This window comes from Oreochromis aureus, linkage group 3 (genome assembly GCF_013358895.1).
Source record: "Oreochromis aureus strain Israel breed Guangdong linkage group 3, ZZ_aureus, whole genome shotgun sequence".
Classification (NCBI taxonomy): Eukaryota; Metazoa; Chordata; class Actinopteri; order Cichliformes; family Cichlidae; genus Oreochromis; species Oreochromis aureus.
In genome coordinates, this window is record NC_052944.1 from 70,240,217 (window position 1) to 70,249,247 (window position 9,031).

The window sequence follows — 9,031 nt, forward strand, 5'->3', positions numbered from 1 at the left end:
TTTCTCCGCCACTGCCTCGTTTGAGCTTTGGACGAAATGGATTCTGGGATATTGCATTTCTTCATTTCGAGCTGATTGGAGACCAAAACAGCCAATCAGATTTTTTTTGCATCCAAGTCTGTGATTGGCTGGTTTTGTGGCACAAATATAACGGTGTACAGAAAGAGTTGAGCGCGCACAGGCAGAAATATTGAGAGTGCAAGCAACACATTGCGAGCGAGTGCAAATGCAAAAACTGAGCGAGAGGGGCTGCTATTGTGTGTGTGTGTGTGGATAATAACAAACACTGAAATAAATTTTTTTGCACGCAGCAATGAATTTTGTTCACTCAAATTTAGCTTTTCTTCACTCAAAATGAATTTCTCCTCAAAATGCAACACTTGCACCTGCAAACTTTTTTTTACGTGCGCTCAGAATAGTGGCACAAACATAACGCCATAGCAAAAGTCTTTGTTGTGGAGTCTGACAGCAGTGGGGAGGAAAGACCTGCGAAATCTCTCCGTCCCACACCGTGGGTGCCACAGCCACTGAAGGAGCTGCTCAGTGCTGTCAGAGTCTCTTGCATGGGGTGGGAGATGTTGTGCACTATATGTCAGTAAAAATACTATGCAAATATTGCTGTCCTTGAATGCTGAATAAACACTGACAAAGCACTGATTGTATCTCTTGTACTTCATCAACGCAGTATCTAAAAACTTTGCACTGTAGTGGTTAAAACCTCATTCTAATAAGATTTAAAAGCGCATTCGGTTATTAGGTTTATAGGGTTATTGAATTATGGTTAACGGTTGGTAGATTTTTTTTTTAACATTATCTGCCAATTACATCTGCCACCCTTCTCCAAATCTGTGCCCCTAAGTGGCCCCCCCAACAAAGATTTTCTAGACACGCCACTGAGTCTCGGTGCCTGCGTGCCTGGAGAGATCTGGTCAGCAGTTTATTTCCTGTTCAGTTCACAACTGTCGTCTCGACGATGCTGACGTCATCACTGATCGATTTATTGATTTATCAGGACAGAGACATCACTGTGGTGGCCAACGAGGCAAAGGACAACGTCAAGTATCTTTACACCCTCAACAAGTTCTTTGCATCTGTGGAAAAATCCACTCCTGTGAGAAAAACAGTCTTCATGTCTTTCTGTATCAAACCGTCTGCAGCTGTTTGAGTCCTTCATGATTGTGAGGAACAGAAAACAGTGAAGACATCGTCACACATCATTCACAGAGAGGCTGTAGTCACAAATCACAGCTGAGACAAAGGCCTGTCTGTAACTTAAGAAAAAGAAGGAGGAATTAAAGTGACTGTTTAAAAACTAAAGATTTCTTTTCTTTTCTCAGTTTCAGACTTTTAAAAATGTTTAAAAAGATCAAAGAGACAAACAGGTTTCATCAGGACAGAGATCACAGCTCAGTCTGAGATGTTTCAGCTCTGATTTATCAGCAGGATTTCTCTGATCGATGTTTTTTATTAGTTTGTATTTTCTGTGATGGTGAATTTGTCAGTTTGTGCTGATGAGTCGGGCGTTTCACCTCCACCAGCTTCTTTTTTAATGTTTTTTTTATTATTTCTTCTTTTGCATCGGGTCTGATGACAAACCATTTTCTTGTTACTGGATCAGATATGGTGGATACAGGATTCTCCAGCTCAGCCTGAATGTGCATTTATTTGATCTCTACATGTCAGTAATGAGGCTGCTGTCTGTTCCTGCTGTGTCAGCAGCTTTGTTTCTCACACTGAAGCTCGTATCAGTCACCGGACAAACCGTCTCTCATCCTCCGTCTTCCTTTTCTCCCGGCCCCACAGACCAGGATGCTGGAGCACATTCCCAGTCTGATGAACGGCATCAAGATGATCCATGTGGTGTCCCAGTACTACAGCACCTCAGAGAGGATGAGCTCACTGCTGCTCAAGGTCACCAACCAGATGATCAGCACCTGCAGGAGCTACCTGCTGCAGGGCGTGAGGCGTGTCTGGGAGCACAGCAGGTACCGCAGCACACCTGAAACTTACATTAGACTTAAACTTTTGTTCAGATCGTCATAGAGTTTAGACTCAGACTAACAAATGGACTCAGCAACGTGTGTGTGTGTGTGTGTGTGTGTGTGTGTGTGTGTGTGTGTGTGTCAGGCCGGTGCTGCTGCAGTGAATCTCTGACTGCTGTAATCTGAATGCGGCGTATCAGCGAAGCTTCCACAGCGTCAGAGACAAACTGAGAGGAAACCCTGAGAACAGACAGTTTGACTTCAGGTGATCAGTAACTGACTCTGAGTCAGAGCGTGTCAGCAGCGTCACGCTAACCTTTACAAACGTGTGTGCGTGTTTTCAGTGAGAACTACATCTTCGGGAAGTTTGACTCTTTCTGCCGCCGTCTGGAGAAGATGGCCGACATGGCGTCCACGCTGGAGAGCCTGGCTGCTCTGCAGAGCATGAAGGTGGATGATTGTCAGATTAGAAACAAGGACTCCATCAAATATTCATCAATGCACAATAATAATTAGAATAAGACATTTATAATATAAAAATGGTCGAATTAAAGTAAATGCAAAGCTACAGTGATGAATGGACATTTGTAATGATTTTGTATAAATGTATTTCCTCCTTTTATTATTTATTAATTGTGTCAAAGTCTATTTTCCAGTTCTTCCATTTCAGTGTGACAGAAATGAGACGGATTCAAACTGAGCTCAGGTGTGTTTCAGGTGGAGGCGCGGAGAAGATCTGTGTTCGCTACCAGACCATCGTCTCCACAACTGAATCCAAGACCTGTGACGTCCTGGATCACCGCAAACTGGAGGTGATTTCAAGGGGAAACAATAGAATAAGATAAAGAGAATAACATACGATACAAAATAGAAAAATACTATATCTGTCATTTATGACAATAATCATTTAATTATACTTTGAATCTCAGTGTTTACGTGAGTCCTAGTTTGGGCTTCACAGTATTGGCCAACAATAACAATGATTGATTGGATAATCATTACTCACGTTTCTTTTTAAAATCAGCTGAGAAAAGATCTAATTTCAGTTTTTCATCAGAGGTGAAGGTCACCGACTGCCAGACAGTCACAGGACTTACAAAGATACAGGAGACTTGCTTTTCAGTCTCATGTGCATCCCTGTGCTCTGCTGCCAAAACTGAATCTTGATTGATTTGAAATGATTCTGATCATTCTCCACTTTTATCATCATGATCTGTGTTTTTGATTGAGCCTGAATTTCTTCCAGATATCCTTCCTGACAGAAATCTTCTTCTTTTCTTAATCCTGTGTTTGTGGAGCAGCTTTGTGCTTTCAGTGTCTGTAAAAGTGTGTTAAGAAAACAAAAAGGCTCTACAGTGTGTTTGTGCTTTAGTGTTTTAATGGTTTCTTCTTCTTTGTATTAATAGAAAAGCTGGTGCTCAGAGGAAGAGGGCGGGCTTTACTTGGTGTCAGTGACAGAAATGAAAAGAAGCTGAAATGAGTGAGAAGGACGATGAAGGAAACATCTGTGCTGTGTCTGCTCTGTAAGTAGAATCTCTGTGTTTGTTTGAGTTCTTGTACTTTGACTGTCTGCTCTCCTGATAACTGATGATGGAGGAGAAGACATGAAAAACAAAACAGCTGAATAGAAACTACTGACTCTGCAGGACCTGCTGTCCTCAGTCACCATGTTGACCTCAAAAGGTCTCAATCACATCATTCTTCTCCCCTGATGGAAAAACATGTGGTGTTACAGACGTCACCAATTACAAGCCAAATGTTGTGTATTACAAATGTGTTATTATCATGTAATTGTAAGTGTGTATGCTGTCTTATCATCACATCCTAAAATAAGAGCTCTTTAACACCTCAGCAGAGATCAGGTGCTGTTGTTCTTTTGAACACTTCAGCTTTTAAAACACTGAAAATGATAAGAAATGAGAGGCAGAGTGAAGAGACGGGGCTTGACACACATCCTTGGGGAGCCTATGTTCAGTGTTCTTGTGCTGGACGTGTTGCTGCCGACCTGTCTGCTGTCTTCCTCTCAGGACATCCAGCAGCCAGTTACACAGCGAGGTGCTGATGCCCAGCGGATCCAGTTTGTGAATGAGTCGCTCGGGAAAGATGGTGTTGAACGCTGAAGTCTGTGAACATCATTCTAACGTATGAGTGTCCAGATGTGTGAGGGCTGAATAAGAGGCCAGTTGAAATGGCATCATCGGTCGAGCGGTTTGACCGGTATGTGACTGACATGGATCCAGGTTGGAGGAAGTTTTGATTTGATGCATGACTACCTGTTCACAGCTCTTCATAATGATGGAGGTGAGTGGGAGCGGACAGTAGTCCTTCATGCAGGAGGACACGACTACTTCAGTACAGGAATGATGGTGGAGAGTTTGAGGCTTGTGAGAACAACAGCCTGACTCAGTGAAGGATTAAAGATGTCTGGGAAGTATGATTGGACTACAACAACCAACATTCATCAGTCCTATAAATGAGATGGTGAGAGTCACACAGGTCACTTTTTGATGGGCGGAGCAATGTAATCACGCACTGACTGATTTGCGCTGCGTTTCAATTTACACGTTTGGTTTTAAATGCTTTTCTTGTTTGTTTCACTACTAAAAGCTACTTTTGGATTATTTCTGTATTTATTTATGTGAGATGTTCTTTTTTTATTTTGTAGTTGTTATCTGGTGGAGTGTGTGAGACAGATAAAGACTGGAACGGCCTGTAAACACAGTTATAGTGGAAAAAAGAAGCCAGTTTCTCTGTTTGCCTCCCCACTGTGGTGTTTTTGTTCTACATTTGAATCAAATGTTTGGGTTTTGTGAACACAGACTGCTGCCTGTGCACTTGTGCCTTCATTAAAACAAATATTTGATGGAAGTTGAGTCTCTGAAGGCACACAGGTGTTTGTGCCAAGCAGCAGCTCTCTTTAAAACACTTGTTGGTAAAAATGAATCCATTCAGTGTGACTGGACCTTCATGTTCTCTACCTGATCTCCCCTGATGTTACACTACAGTGCTATTGATCCGTATCCATCCCTCCCTGCTCAGCATGACCTCCATGACTGTTAGTAATAAAATGTGCGTTCCTGTGGGCCACTGTGGCTCGATAAACCTTTTGGAGAGTGTGCGCACGGGAGCATCATCATCATCACAGTGGAGCTTCATCACAGCTTAATCTGTAGGAGTTGTGCGGGACTGTGGGTGTTCAGAGAAAGTGAAATGGCACTGCCTCTATAATCTGAGCTTTGTCTTGGACTAGAAGAGCTAATCTGCCTATGGGGCCTCTTAAAGCAACACAAGAGTCTATTCATCCAACGCTGCTGCTAAACCAGATGCACAGATGTGGCCACACATCATTCTCCACATCTGATCCTCTCGGGCACCCCCCCCCCCCCCCTTTACGTGGTGTAAAGGCAAATAAGGGCACAAGAGAATGAGTGTAAACTATCAAAGGTGGACAGGAGGGCAAATGATGATGATTATCCAGCGTCACCGCTTGGGAATCTAGTCAGTCCGGTCCGAACAAGTCTTCGGCTTTCCACTTCTCCTTTCTTCTGTTGTGTGCGTGCAGTTGTGTACCAGAGAGAGAGAGAGAGAGAGAGACCTGCTCCACAAGAAGGAGGGAGAGAGGTGCGAGAGAGAGAGGAAGGCTGCGTGTAGTTACATGCAAACTGAATCTGCATCTCTCTGAGACTGAGCTCAGTGCTGCTGCTGTTAGAACACATGTTTTCAGAGCCATTGCAGGGGGGATATGAACTTACAAACAAACACATGCTTGCACACTGCTAGCATCATGGACAGGTTTTTAAATCCCACACAGTTGCAAAGCAGAAGATGAAGCATTGCCAAATATGTTTCCAAACCAACTTCCTTCCAAGCCAAAGAAGAAAATATGATGTCATGCAGCATCCCACAGCTGTTGATGTTTTTAAACCGATTTTGCACAGAGAAGCATTTTTTGAAAACTGTATTGATTAGGGCTGTTCGATATAACGATATGTATCGGATGATGATATAAAAACATCTATCGTTTCATTTTACGCTGTCGTTTGTTTCGTGGTGTCGCAAAATAAACTGTTTACGTCAATATTGTTCATGGTTTCATGGTTTTTCAAGCTTTTCCTGCCCGAGTGGGAACAGTTCTTGTTTTTCTTTCTTGGTGTTGGTCGGCGCTGGTTCTGATGAACGTTGCAGCTGTGAACGCCCATGTTTTCTAACAGACACCTTCTACAAGCTCCAGCAACTCAGCAAGAGCCTTTGACACAGATGGATGTTAAAAATGTTCAACTTTAGTAGACTTAAAAAAAAAGGGACCTTACCTTAAAATAAATAACCTAAAAAAAGAGAATAAGTGCAAAGATAAAAAAAAATGTTTGGGGTTTTTTTTGTTTTGTTTTGTTTTTTTGGAAAATGTGAAGAAATGTTTTTCTATAAAGATGCTCTATGAAAAAAATACATATTTTTCATGGTTTGATGGTCACTGTAGTTATTATTAATGTCTTAAAGTTCTCTCTTTCTCTTATATTTAATATAACCACACTACAGACAACCTGTTTTTATGCGTTGTCGTTAGCAACAACGACAGTAAAACCATCGCGTGTCCGCTTGTTTATTTTCCACATAAACCTTTCACAGTAAAGCTCAAGATCCTGTTGAGACTTTTCAAAATAAACTGAATCACGTGAAATAGTCTGCAGAGTGTTTACGGATGAGAAGCAAAACATAAAGCTTAGACTGAAACGTTAGAACAGGCTCTTCCCCGCAGCACACCGTGGAATAAATACTCACAAAGAAAACGGCAACAACTTCTGTCTAAAAATGTATCGTTTCAATGAAAACACTCGACTCCACGTCCACGACGCCCAGCTGGAAACACTTCACGCAAGTCGAGCTGCCCGAGATTCACAGAATTTACAGAAAATGTTACATTTTTGTGATTTATATCGTTACCGGGACCATAGATGTCTTATGATATGAGATTTTGGTCATATCGCACAGCCCTAGTATTCTAGGGTTGTATTACACATCTGTAACTACCGTAACTCCTGATCCATTTCCTCAATTAAAAGAAGTCCAATGATTCCTGAGAGCAGCAACTCTGCGCTTTTCCTTCATATTTGCATCATTACGGTAATCCCAGGTACATTGATGCAGCAGCCCCGTGAAGGCAAAGGTTGAGAGAATAGTGAGTGAGCGTGATGGAACAACTTCATCACACCTCCAAGCCTGTAGTCATCTTCATTATTAGTTAGGCCCCGCCCCCGTGTGTCGCTGTGTGTATAGGCACTGTTAACGCTAGCATGAACACATCATTCTTGCTGGCTTGAGCTAACTCTCATCCCAACGGTTTATATTTGGTTACAGGAGCTGGAGCGGCATTAATGCTCCACAGTTTACAAGCTGCTGCTAATCCATGCTGATCATTATTATTCATTCTTGGATTTATTGCATTTGTTCTGTTAAAGCCTTTACCCACATCAACACTGCAGGCAGAGGCTAACATCTGCAATACTATTAATAATTACACAGAACTGTAGCAAGAACAAAGAGAGGCTAGAAGAAGAAAGGCTTGAAACCCTTAGAAAAGACTGATCAGAGTTTTCAATGAACTCTGATCATGTTCATTCTGAGTTAAGCTCATGTGTGTTTAGAGACAGAAAGCCATCATGTTACCAGGATTCTCCAGAGAAACACAGAAATAAAGAGCAGAGCCTCCATCTTCATTTAGTGGACTGATCACAAATCAGTGTGGGACAAAATTTGGATGTTAAAACTAGGAGGGGGTAAAGTTATACAAACATACTGTAATATTTGTATAATATACACTAGCAAACTTTCATGCTGTGTGTGATATTAAACATATTGTATTGTGTGATATCACATTGTATTGTGATACAGCATTTTAATCTGACCTTTGATTTCTAAATGCTTCATTAAACTGTCAAATATACAAATATAGACAACTGTGGCATTTGTCTAAAGTATTTGCATATGCCATAGAAATGTTAGCACTCACAGTTTACTGGGCAAGGTTTATGCAAAGTTTCAACAAGACCACTCATGACAAACGCGATCATACGAGCATCAGAGTACGATGCAGTCTCTGCATGATATGACTGTCTGTTCAGCTGCAACCTGACAGGGACAAAATCTAGGAGACAGAAACTGAAGATAGACACCATTTACTGATGGACCTGTTATATTAGGTGACAATTCCACGTGACAGTCCAAAGAAATGAATCCATACAGGGCAAGTCTTTTATGAGGCAAACATGATGTGCATCTCACACGAAAGCCATTTAGCTGATTTTCTGTGTGTAAAAAGATCCGTACTCTGAATTTCAGATACTATTGATCTGTTTGTTGTGTGTCTGAGGGTTTACGCAGGGACGTTGTGTGGAAGCACTGATTGCTACAGTAGCATCCAATCAATGCTTACAGTGCAAAGAAACTGGCCTACAATCTGACAGCTGCATTCATGTCTACACAATCTAAGAGTGTGAAAGATGGACACACAACAGAATCCTTTGTGTCCTAACATACTGATGAGAAAATAACTGAAGCACTCGTGTCAAGAACAACAACACAAAAAGGGAAACATGCCTAACTTGGATTTCAGTGATTGTGAAAACAAACAGATGCAAATGAATTTCCTCTGTGCGCTTTGCCTAATTCAGGAAATCACTATCAATCAAGTTGAGTGTGAGTCAGTGAGTATGTTGTGTTGACATAGACTGTTACCTCAGGGGCTAACTTACCAGATGAAATGAACCTTTATGGAACGCAAACCCAGAATTAGTTTCAAGTCACATTTGAGCTGAACCTGCATGGTGGAAAGTGCCTGTACCGGAGACATGATTGTTGTTGCTCAGCTTAAGAATATCTAGTATATGTCAATGATGTAACAGGAAGAAGAAGAAAATCTGTGCTGGTGTCAAAGTCCCACTAAATGCGTCTCTCGCTGTACATCTAAACTATATAACGATTAACCGCCAACTGTGAGTTCAGCTTCAATTTTCCTTTACAAATGTGTGTTTGTTTAGGAAGGAAAAACATGT